The 11375-nt window shown below is 43.6% G+C and overlaps 1 pseudogene; it reads right to left on the reverse strand.

Annotated features, from left to right (window-relative positions):
• Positions 1-1677: 1677 nt before the first annotated feature.
• LOC110298046 overlaps positions 1678-11375 on the reverse strand; it is an 84587-nt pseudogene continuing 74889 nt past the window's right edge.

Genomic DNA, 11375 nt, shown 5'->3' on the forward strand with positions numbered 1-11375 from the left:
AGCACATAGAACATTTAATAATTAGACTTTTTTTATTTGAGGGGGCTGGGGATGCTAGGAGATATTGCTGGGCTAAATGCAAAATGGATTAATGGCCACCAGTCCCTTAGATATAACTTATGGGTTATCATATTTGCCAGATAAGGTCACTTCTATCTCTTGTGGGTAATGTAAAATGTAAAAGGTCTGAATGGTTCTTGTCAGAGCTGTTCTCCTGCCTCAGAGCTAGAACCAGCTGCTTCAGGACATGGCTGAAGGCTGGGATAGAGGAAGGCCACTGTCACAGAGAATCTTCCCATGTTCTTTGTCATTACAAGGGGGCACTCTCCTTCTATCTCAATGGTGTAGAAAAAGGTAGGGGAGAAGGCCTGGGTCAGAGTTGGGGTTACAACAACTGAGTCAGAATGTACCAGGGGTGAGAGGGCAGCTTTATGGTGTCATAATAAACACAACCCGTTACTGAGGGTCTGTAGAGATGGCTCAGCGGCTAAGAGTATCCGCTGCTCTTCCAGAGACCTCAGTTTGATTCTCAGCACCCACATGACAGCACACAACCACCTATAACTCAGTTCTAGGGCACCTAATGCCCTCTTCTGGCCTCTACAGGTGGCAGACATACACATGGCATACATACAAGTGCACAGGCAAAGCTATCATACACATTAATTAAAAACAAAACTGTCAGGAAACTTTCCAAACATAAAACAAAGTAGAGAGCCAAGTATCGTGGTACACATCTGTAATTCTGTCACCCAGGAGACTGAGGCAGAATGAGCCAGCCTGGGCCATCCACTGGTGACCTTTCTGTGACCATGTTCTCAGAGGAAATTGACTCTTGCTTTCTCAGTAGCCATTAACCACCAATAACTCTCTGCTGCTAGGGGCGTGGCTTTGGATGGTTCCCTCATCCATGCTAGGATTTTTTTTTTGACTGACATTGATACATTATTGGTGTGTGTGTGTGTATATTAATATTAATAAAACAATGGTTGTTTCTCCATGGGGGTAATCCCCATATATTCCATTCTAGCCTATCCATTGCCCCCATTGCCTCCTAGCCTCTTCTGTCTACACCACTCTATTCCACCCACCTCATCCCAAGCTAGCCCATTTAGTAACTAAAGTTCTAGATGCCAACTTAATTTGTATTCATTCTTCTCAGGGCAAACCCAGTTGACCAAATCTTATCTGTTACTTGGTTTTGTAAATAAAGTTTTGTTAACAACTACTATACTCTCATTACATATTAACTGAGACTGCTTTCCTGCTATAAAAGCAAAACTGGTCAGTTGCAGTGAAGAGTATGATCCAGAAAGCCAGAATCACTATGTATATAGGCATTTATAGCATCTCAGGCCCTCTGAATTATCATCAGAGCAGTGGTTCTCAACTTTCCTAATGTTACAGCCCTTTAATACAGTTCTTCATGTTGGGGTGAGCCCCAACCACAAAATTATTTTGCTTTTACTTCATAACTGTAATTTTGCCACTGTTATGAATTGTAATGCAAATATCTGATATGAAAATGGTCTTAAGTGACCACCAACCCTCAAAGTGTTGAGAGCCACTACACTAGAGGGATCTGTTTTTCCCTAAGATATTTGTATAGGAATTAAACACTGCTAAGCATTGATGAATAATGTTAGCCACCATTAAACGCTGGTGAGAATGTTAGTTTTATGTCTTTATTTTTCCTCTGTGAATGAATGACATCACTGTAGTGGCAGTGGTAGCAGTGGTGGTGGCAGTGGCGGAGGCGGTGGTGACAGTGGTAGGACTGGTGATGGTAATGGTGGCAGTGGTGGTGGCAGCAAGAAGCAGTGGTTGTAGCAGCAGCAGGAGCAGGAGCAGGAAGAGAAGCAGAAGAAAGATGGTAACTGAAGACCTCCAGAGAGGGCCCATTAGCAGCAGCTGCAGGAAGGAGAGGCAGCTGAGACAATGTGAACAACAAGAGGTGGGGAAAACCAAGTCTGGGGAAGGCAGAGGTCCATGAGGAGCTGAGGCTGCAGACTCTGGGCCCCAGTCACAGGAACCAAAGCACTAGCTGAGAACTAGGACAGCAGCTGCTGCTGAAAGTGGACGGGTCACTGCCTGCTGCTACTGTACCACGGGCCATCGGTAAGTGTGGGGACCTGGATGAGCAAGGCAGGCTGACCTGAAAACCTAGAGCTGTAAGTCCTTGACCTTTCGAACTTAGAACTATAAGCCTCTTGTTCTTGGGACTAAGAGCTATAAGCCTCTAGGTCTCTTAGCATACCCCATAGGCTCTTGCCACTTGAGGGCCTGGAATTGCCACTACTGATGAAGCAGCCGGCAGCATATTCACATTTCCATCAGAACCCAGCAAGACAAAGAAAGAAAGAAAGAAAGAAAGAAAGAAAGAAAGAAAGAAAGAAAGAAAGAAAGAGACAGACCAAACAACCAACCAAACCAAACCCAAACAAAGACCCAGGCAGTGCTGGAGAGATGGTTCAGTGATTAAGAGCACTGGCTCCTCTTCCAGAGGATCCAAGTTTCATCTCCAGCACCCATATGACAGCTCACAACTGTCTGTAAGTCCAGTTCCAGGGAATTGGATGCCCTCTTCTGACCTCCAAGGGCACTGCACAATGTGGTGTATGGATATCCATGCAGCCTTAAATACCCATACCTGTAAAATAAACAAAAAATAAAAAAATTAAGAAAACTTTAGGAAGCCTATTGGTGACAACCCTACTGTGTGAGGCTGAATCTTATCGTGAGTGAACTGTGACTATGGGTGGGAAAGAGGAGAGTGAACCAAAAGGCCTGTGGGTGTTGAGTTTCATGTGCTTCAGAGTTTAAGCACATACAAGGGGGACAGAGAACAGGCACTATCTGTAGGCATGTCAAATGATGGAGGCTTTGTGAGGGCTTTGGCTTTCGTAGCCCCAAAGAACATGGCTATTGAACCTGCTTTAGGGAGTGGGTGGGAAGGGGAAAAGACAAGACAACATCTGGTTTCCTGTTCCAGATTCTGAAGTCAGGGCCTATGGATAAGTCTCCGCAGGAGTCGTTGATTGGCAGTTCCAGATTTGGATTCTTTCACCACTGCAGCTTAGTGGAGACACTCTAGATTTCAACTCATTTGGTCCATGATCTGACTGGTATTGGGTTATTATCAAGTCTTTAAACAGCCTGTTCTTTGACTTACTACTTCATTAATGTATGATGGACGGGAGTTGCCATTTTGTATGCAACACAGAGACCCGGAGTGTGTCCTGGGTACCATGGAGATGTAGTGATGCCCTTCTCAAACGAAACATGACAGGTAGCACCTTAGGAGCTGAGGTTTGGATTTGTTGGTAAGAATAAATGAGACAGATTTTTGTTGTTGTTGTTAATTAGGAACAAATGTTCATATGTCCCTAGCTCCACTCTTGGAGACAGTGGCATGGAAACTGTCCTTGTGATGTGACACAGTTGCTTTTGTATTTGAGGATCACATGTCTCTGATATGGATCCAAATTATGGAAATGCATTCAGTTCAGTCCAGCTCCTGGCTTGCGTGTATTACCAAAGCAGATGGTATAGTTCAATGGCATGGGTAGTTAGTGTATACATCTGTGTGTGCACGTGCATTTAGGTACAGCACACACTTTAAGGGTACAGTCTGCCAAGGACTAAGCAAGTGCAGTATACTTCTGCTTATATGGCCATTGCCAGAGCTTACTACTACCTTATATTTAGAGACAATGAGGGAGGAGAAACCTTTTTACTGAGTGTCTTCTATGTGCCAGGTAGTAATCATATATTCTTTCACTTGGTTGCTCCAGCAACTATTTCATACCTCTGACATGTTAGACAGTTTGTCACATGTTAAGTGTATTTATTATATGCTTTTATTGTATTTCATGGACTATGTGGCCAGCAGAGAGTGCAGAAGGAAGCAAAAGTAACATGCCTCATGTCCTCTGGAGTCTATGCTGAGTGGAAATGCTGAATTATAAAGCATGACAAAGGCTGGGGAGACAAGAATGCAAGGTTTCATCAAAGCAAGTTTCAAGGTGATCTGTTCTAGACCAGCATAAACACAGACATGTACTGTAAGTCAGAATACAAGCAATAGGCGACATTTGAAAAATCCTGGGACCGGAGAAGTGGCTCACAGGTTAAGAGTGTTTTCGCTTATCTTGCTGAAGACCAGAGTTCATGTGATAGCACCCACACCAGGAAGCTCACAAACATCTTTAACTTCAGCTCCAGGGCATCCACTGTTTCTTTTGGCTTCTGTAGGCACACATGTACAATCACACATAAATATAGATACATACACATAAAATTGTAAAAATTAAATTTCTGGTAGAACATGAAGAAAAGTAAAAAGAAAGGTGAAATTAGGAGCAATATATTTGAGTATCTAAAAATACTATCATTTTAGCACTAACCAGTATTCAAATTTTCAGTGGTATACTCCATACTCTTATAGTCTACCCAAGCTTTCAAACCACTCACCTGTATTTTGTGCTCCCAGCACTTCTCAGTTCAGATTCACCATGTTTCCAGCATTCAAGGGCAGTGTGCGGCTGATGGTCACTCTACTGGATAGCCTAGCTCCAGACTGAGGCATCATGGGAGAGCTCCCTGAGGAAGGGATCTACTTGATTAGTTCTGAAGGATGAGTAGAGGATGAAGAGATGGAGGAGGCATAGGAAGTGGGTACAGATAGGCCTGACTGAACACAAGGCGCTGTAGAGGGATTGAAAAGCAACATGGCTGGATGTTAGCAAGTCAAAGGAGCCTGAGAAAGTTCAGGCTCCTGTGTTATAGAGTAAATTAAGATATTAAAAAACAGTAGAAACACACTGAGAACCTTTAATATCAAATGAATTGACTTTCAACACATAGGATGAATGAAGTCACTGGTGCTTGGAGCCTGTGGTAATCTGAATGAGCATGGCCCCCATAGGCTCATGTTACATGCTGGATTCTCAGTTAGTGGAACTGTTTGGGAAGGTTTAGGAGGTGTGGCTTTTTTGGAGAAAGTGTGTCACTGTGGGGGTGGGCTTTGAGTTTTAAGCTCATGATTGGCTCAGTGTCACTCTCTTGGTCTGCAATTTGCAGATCAGGTGTGCATTTTCAGCTAGTTCTCCATCACCATGCCTGCTTGCTGCCAGGCTCCCTGCCATGATGACCATGACCAACCTTCTGAAACTGTAAATGAGCCCCCAGTTAAATGATTTTTTTTCTATAAGTTGTCTTGGTCATGATGTTTCTTCACAGTGATAGAACAAATAACTAAGATGAGACTCATGAAGATGGACAGCGCCTCCCACCCCCCACCCCCCTATTGCTGGACAGGCTGCCCTGAATGTGGCATCTAGGGGTAGGACAAACTTTTCTTCCTTTCTTTTTAAAAAAAAATGTATAAAGTTAGCCTATAAAAACTGGGTTTCATCATGATGTCTTCATAATCTGAGTATTATACTTTATTCTTTCTCTGCCATGTCTTCTCATGCTCTCCTATCTCCAGATTGCTTCCTTTCTTCTCCCAGCTAGCCCTCATCTTCTCTTTTCCTAGTACATGTATTCCAGTTCTCTGTTCTCACCTGCCATAACAGTTCTTCCTCCTCCTCATTTTCCCCATTTTAGTTTCATGGAAAACACGCACACACACACACACACTGCACACACACACACACACACACACTGCACACACACACACACACACACACTGCACACACACACACACACACACACACACACACACAGACAGGAGCAGAGAGAGAGAGAGAGAGAGAGAGAGAGAGAGAGATGCTTGATCCCACACATTATTTTAAATTTGGGTTCTATATATGAGAGAAAACATGCAGCGTTAGTGTTTGTCTTTTAGAGTCTGGCTTGTTTCTGTCAACATAATGACCTCTAGTTACCTCCAATTCTCCTGAAAGTGTCATGTTTTCATTTTTCTTTATGGCTGTATGAAGTTCCATTATGTCAATGGACTGTAATTTCTTTATGCTCTCATCTGTTGGTAGACATCTAGGTGGGTTTGATTTCTTGGCTATTATAAATCATTCAACATGAATGTCTCTGTGGCATGTTAACCTAGACCCCTTCAGATCTCTCTTCAGGAGAGGTTTCGCTGGAACATATGGTAGTTCTATTATCAGCCTTTTGTGAAATCTGCACATTGACTTCCATAATGGACATTCTAGTTTAAATTCTCACCAGCAAAGAACAGTGTTCCTCCTTTACTGCATCTGCATCTGCCTTTGTCCAAGCGATTTTTCTGTGAGAGTCATTTTGATTGGGGATGGAATCTCAAAACTGTTTCAATTTGTGTTCCTCTGATGGCCAAGGATGTGGAATAGTTTTCAAGAATTTATGCCATTCACATTTCTACTTTTCAGAATGGTCTGTCTAGTTCATTACCCAATTTATGGATTGGGTGATGTTTTTCTGTTGTTTAAATTTTGTAGCTTTTTATTTATTATGTGTAGTAACTGTCTGTCTGAGTTGTAGTTGAAAAAGATTTCTCTCCCCATTATGTAGATTATCTTTTCACACTGCTGATTGCTTTCTTTGCCATGCAGAAGCTCCCCATTTTATGTTTTGGGGATTATTTTCTGTGCCGTTGAATCCTGTTCAAAAAGTCCTTGCCTTTGCCCGTGTCTTCATGTGTTTTACCCTAGTAGTTTATGAGTTTCAAGTCTTATATGAAGGTCTTATCCATTTTGAATTAATGAATAAGAAATACAGGTCTAGCCAGACATTAGTGGTGGATGTCCTTTCAACCAAGCACTTGGGAGGTAGAGGGAGGCAGATCTCTCTGAGTTTGAGGCCAGCCTGGTCTACAGAGCAAATTCTAGGACAGTCAGAGCTAAACAGAGAAACCCTGTCTCAAACAAACAAACAAACAAACAAACAAACAAACAAACAAGAGTTAACTATCTAGCTTCACTGGAATTATTCCACTCTAGTCAGGTCTATCAAGAGCCATGAACACATAATTCACAGACAGCTGTGCTCTAGGACTGGTGGTCCCAGAGGAAGGTTGGTTTGCTTCCATTCTTGGAGAAGACAAGGGACGGCTGAGGCTTCTTAGGCATGTTCTCTCTGAACCTTATATAGGCACTGGAACCTAGCTGTGTCCATGGCAGGTGCTATGCTTTGAGAGCACTCCTTGTTTATCCAGGTTTTCTCATGTCCCACAAGGCTTTGGGGCTTCCTTAGCTCAGGAGTCCCACCTGTGAGTGGATGAGCAAATCTTGTTTGCTCAGTCATCTTCTGGTTCATTTCCCTTGGAGCAAATCTGGGAGTTAGGAAGCTAGGGGAGACCTCTGCTGTACACATACCCCCTTTCTCTTTGGGAGTTCTTTTCTTCAACAGTCCATAAATATAAAGGAGACTCTGGCACGAGTGTCACACATTCCAAGGGAGGTGAGGGAAGAACTGAGACTGAGATGTACACAGCTTAGGGAGATGGGTTTGTTTTCACTGAAGGAGGTGCCATCTAAGAATCTGGGCTGTCAGATGTCTGGCTGGTAAAAGATGAGTAGAGGCACAGAACGTTAAGGGGGACCTCTGTCACCCTGCAAGGGTAACGGTTCTAATATTCCAGGCACTGGATTAGCACTAACACACAAGCAGTTTCTATGGGCTACTGGTAAAATAGGGAAATGTGTATATTTTCCCATAGAACTCACATTTTCCCTCAAATGCTAATATTGTCCTCCCTTTTTGGTATCAAGATATAATTTCTAGGGCTTGAGGTACAGCTCAGTTGGTAGTACTTGCCTAGAATGCTTGAATACCTGGGTTCGATCCCCAACACTACATGAATTAGGTGTGGTAGTGCATGCCTGTGATCTTATCACCTGCGAGGTAAAGGTAGAAGGATCAAATCATCTTCAGCTATACAATGAGTTCAAGGCCAGCCTGGGATACATAAGGCCCTATCTCAGGAAAAGAAAAATGCAACATTTTGCACAGATTGACGGCAGGCATATATTATTATTTCCATTGCCAACATTATAAAATCTCCCAAAGACTGTTTCTGAAGTCATAATGGTCTATGGAATTCAAAACTATTGACTGCATGTAATATGTTGCTTCTCTTCCCAAATCTAAGCCATCAGAATGGCTTCCATACTACCCAACCAGCATAACATCACAGGATGGCCCAATACTCCTCACCACCTAAGGGATAAAGGTGGCAGCATTCCAGTGAACATTCAGGCTGCAGAAAGTTCCAGGAAGGGACTGAGGGTCTGGGGGTAGAATACTGTCTCTGGGAGGAGTGACGAGAAAGAATAAAGGTCAGGAGTCTTCCAGATAGAGTCAGGTTAAGGTCCAGCACAGAAATCAAGTGCTTGGTAGGGAACCTGGACAAGAGGAATCTGGCTATGCTGATGAAGCCAAACTGTAGACAGAGAGAAGTGTGAGCCAGAGTGCCCAGGGAGTTGGGTGCTACTTAGCTACTCCGGTAGCTTTCTCAAGGCTCCCTAGCATTATTGATGTTATCCTTCCCTGATTAGGTAGGCTGCAGGCTTGAGCTGGGTGGAGTCTTCAGGGAGAGGTCTCAACATCTAGAAATGTTGGGGAGAGAAAGATTGGAGCTCATGCAAGACAGTAGCCACCTGTGTGTCCCACATGGCACTGCAGGGAAGGCAATTTGGTAATTCTGTTCTGTTATTCTCTTGGAGACTCATTGCTATATGAATGCATTCTAGGCCCTGTAGAGTTTGGTGGTGACATGGGAAGTTCTGGTTTCATTGGAGACTCAACTGTGTCATGTGATGTTTTCCTGGAATCTGTCTTATTGGAGGATGTTTTGCTGAAGCAGACTCATAAGCGGATGTTTTGTTGAGAACAGACATGTAGTATTTTTCTGGAAGCTGTCTGGTAAAAGGGCATGTGATGTCTTGCTGGAGTGGATGCTATATGAGAGGACGTGTATGTTTGGAAAGAGTCTAAGTATAGCCTAACAGATAGTGATGACGCTGTGGCATTGGTTCACCTTGCTGGTCTTTGTTGGGCTTTGCTGATTCTGGTCTTTACTGACTATGCTATTGCATTGGTTCACCTTGCTTTCTTCGTTGACCCTCACTTGTTATGACTTTGTAGAAAGAATTGCACCAAAGAACTTGGTATTCTGGCTGCTTCTTGCTACTTAAGCAGACTCCTGCTGATCAGTGGATCCCCCTCCGTTTTTTTTTTTTTTTTTTTTTTTTGTTTGTTTGTTTGTTTGTTTTTTCTGGATTGAGCTGCTCCTGCTGGTTCATGTTTGGTGTTTTGCTAGTGGACTGGATTGCAGAGGATGAAGATTGGAATCACCCCAAGGGATGATTTCTAAACAGGTCCACTTCCCCTTTGTCCCATTAGCCAGTTTCCTCCCCTACCTTTGGACAGTGTGTTATAAGGGAGGTCTAATTGTTTAAGAAACCTTTTTAAAGTAGGTTTTGAAAAATAAAAGCCTACAGGTGGGGTACAGTTGGCTTTACTTAATCTAGCATTCCCAAAATGGTTATCAAATAGCTCCTGTGTTAACCTCAAGCCTGATGATGTGTAGCTCATCATTAGCATCTGAGGAGACATCCTGTGTGAAAGTTTTCTATAGGCCAACTAGATTCTTCCTGTTGAGAGAGAGAGAGAGAGAGAGAGAGAGAGAGAGAGAGAGAGAGAGAGAGAGAGAGAGAAAGAGAGAATGTATGTATATATGTGAGGGATGTGTGGTGTGAGGGGTGTGTGGTGTATGTCCATAAGCAACCAAACAATGGATAAATCTTCCAATTACAGCAGACATTCCATGAAGCCACCATTTGCTGCCTAAGATGGCCACCTTAATGGGCTCTGACAAGGATTCTGAACTTTCCATCACTTCTGCTGTGATTTCAACATTCTGGAAGGGGCTTGTTGGCTCACTTTCACAGCTGTGGGAAATCCAACAGGACAGCTCTCCCACTAGCATTTCTGCTTCTTTCATTTGTGCTCTGTGTCCAGGCAGTTTGGTTGCTATTCATTTTCTACAGTTTATGACCAGCTGCTGCTCTGGGATGTGTCCAGGACAGCTGGCAAGCGCTCAGTTCAGCATGGCAACACTCCCTACCTGTGTGCAGAGCATGTGTGGTCACAACCCCCCCAAAAAAAGATGGTCCTGGCAGGGTATGTAACTTAGAAATGCTTGGCCACCTAGATGTGATCTGGTTGTTACCTTCCTAGAGGGGTCAGTGTCACCTGGTGGCCCCGAGTCTGAATGTCTGCATCTATTGCTTTGGCCTTGGGCAGTATCTAACTCTTCTTTGCACCACGTCTCTGGTCTTAGCAATATCTGTCTCACAGGATAGTAGTGAAACTGGAACATCTATAGAGGAGGAAGCATAGAAGGCGCCAGCCACCACCATTGTCAAAGGAGGGCTTTCCACCCTTTGTAATTACTAACATGTTTCTAGTGTGGCATTTAGAAGGGAGAGGGGAGAAGCTGATTCCATTTTGAAGTTTGGCTCAGGTACACAGAGACTACATCTTGCTTTCTGAGGATGGACAACAGAGAAAAGTAATACATACAAGAAGCATCATTACAACGTAGGGCACACAGCTTAGCCTTGACTTCCATGAGGGTCAATATGACAGCATATGTGGAGACTCAGCAGTGGGGAATCAGCAGTTATTAGATTTAGTAAAGTAACTAGTTTGCTCTCCAGGGTCACCAGTGGTTAGATATGGGAAGGAATTTATGGAGTATCACATGTATGTTCTAGTTTAATTCCCTGTAATAAAGTGTTCTAATGGATGATCAGGGCTCACACTATGGTCATCACTCATTGTTTCCTCAGGACCTGCTTGCCTCCATTAATGTGCAAGGAGACTTGGTTTTTCTAGGTTGCTGCCATAAGAGGCTACAGGAGGGAACATAGACCAGGACAAAAGCTATGACTGATGCTACTGTCTGGCCCCATGAGAGTGAGTGTGGAGCTAGGAGGTGAAGTCAGAAGTGCAGACATGTTGACCTGCTGTGGGCACTGTGGAGCTGCTTTAGAGTCTTGGGACCACTTTGCTCTGTCCAGCTCTAGGTGGATCCCACTATGTTCTGGCTGGTGCAGTACTCTGGGCACATTGAGAAATGGTGCCCTGGTTGGGAGATGGCAGCTTTTTATACCATGCACCTGAAGCTTGTGCATCAGGAAGGGCTTCAGATCATGGTCCAAGCCAGGAAAAAGCAGAAAGAGAAAACATGAGTGAGATGTGGGTGGTTGTCCGTTTTTGAAGATCTGTGTGCATCTGTGAGGCTTCCTCCAAGTACCTACATAAGGAAGGCAGGAATGGATACAGAAATTATGGTACATTTACACAATGGAGTACTACTCAGCTATTAAAAAGAATGAATTTATGAAATTCCTAGCCAAATGGATGGA

The sequence above is a fragment of the Mus caroli genome, chromosome 7 (assembly GCF_900094665.2).
Source record: "Mus caroli chromosome 7, CAROLI_EIJ_v1.1, whole genome shotgun sequence".
NCBI classification, from domain to species: domain Eukaryota; kingdom Metazoa; phylum Chordata; class Mammalia; order Rodentia; family Muridae; genus Mus; species Mus caroli.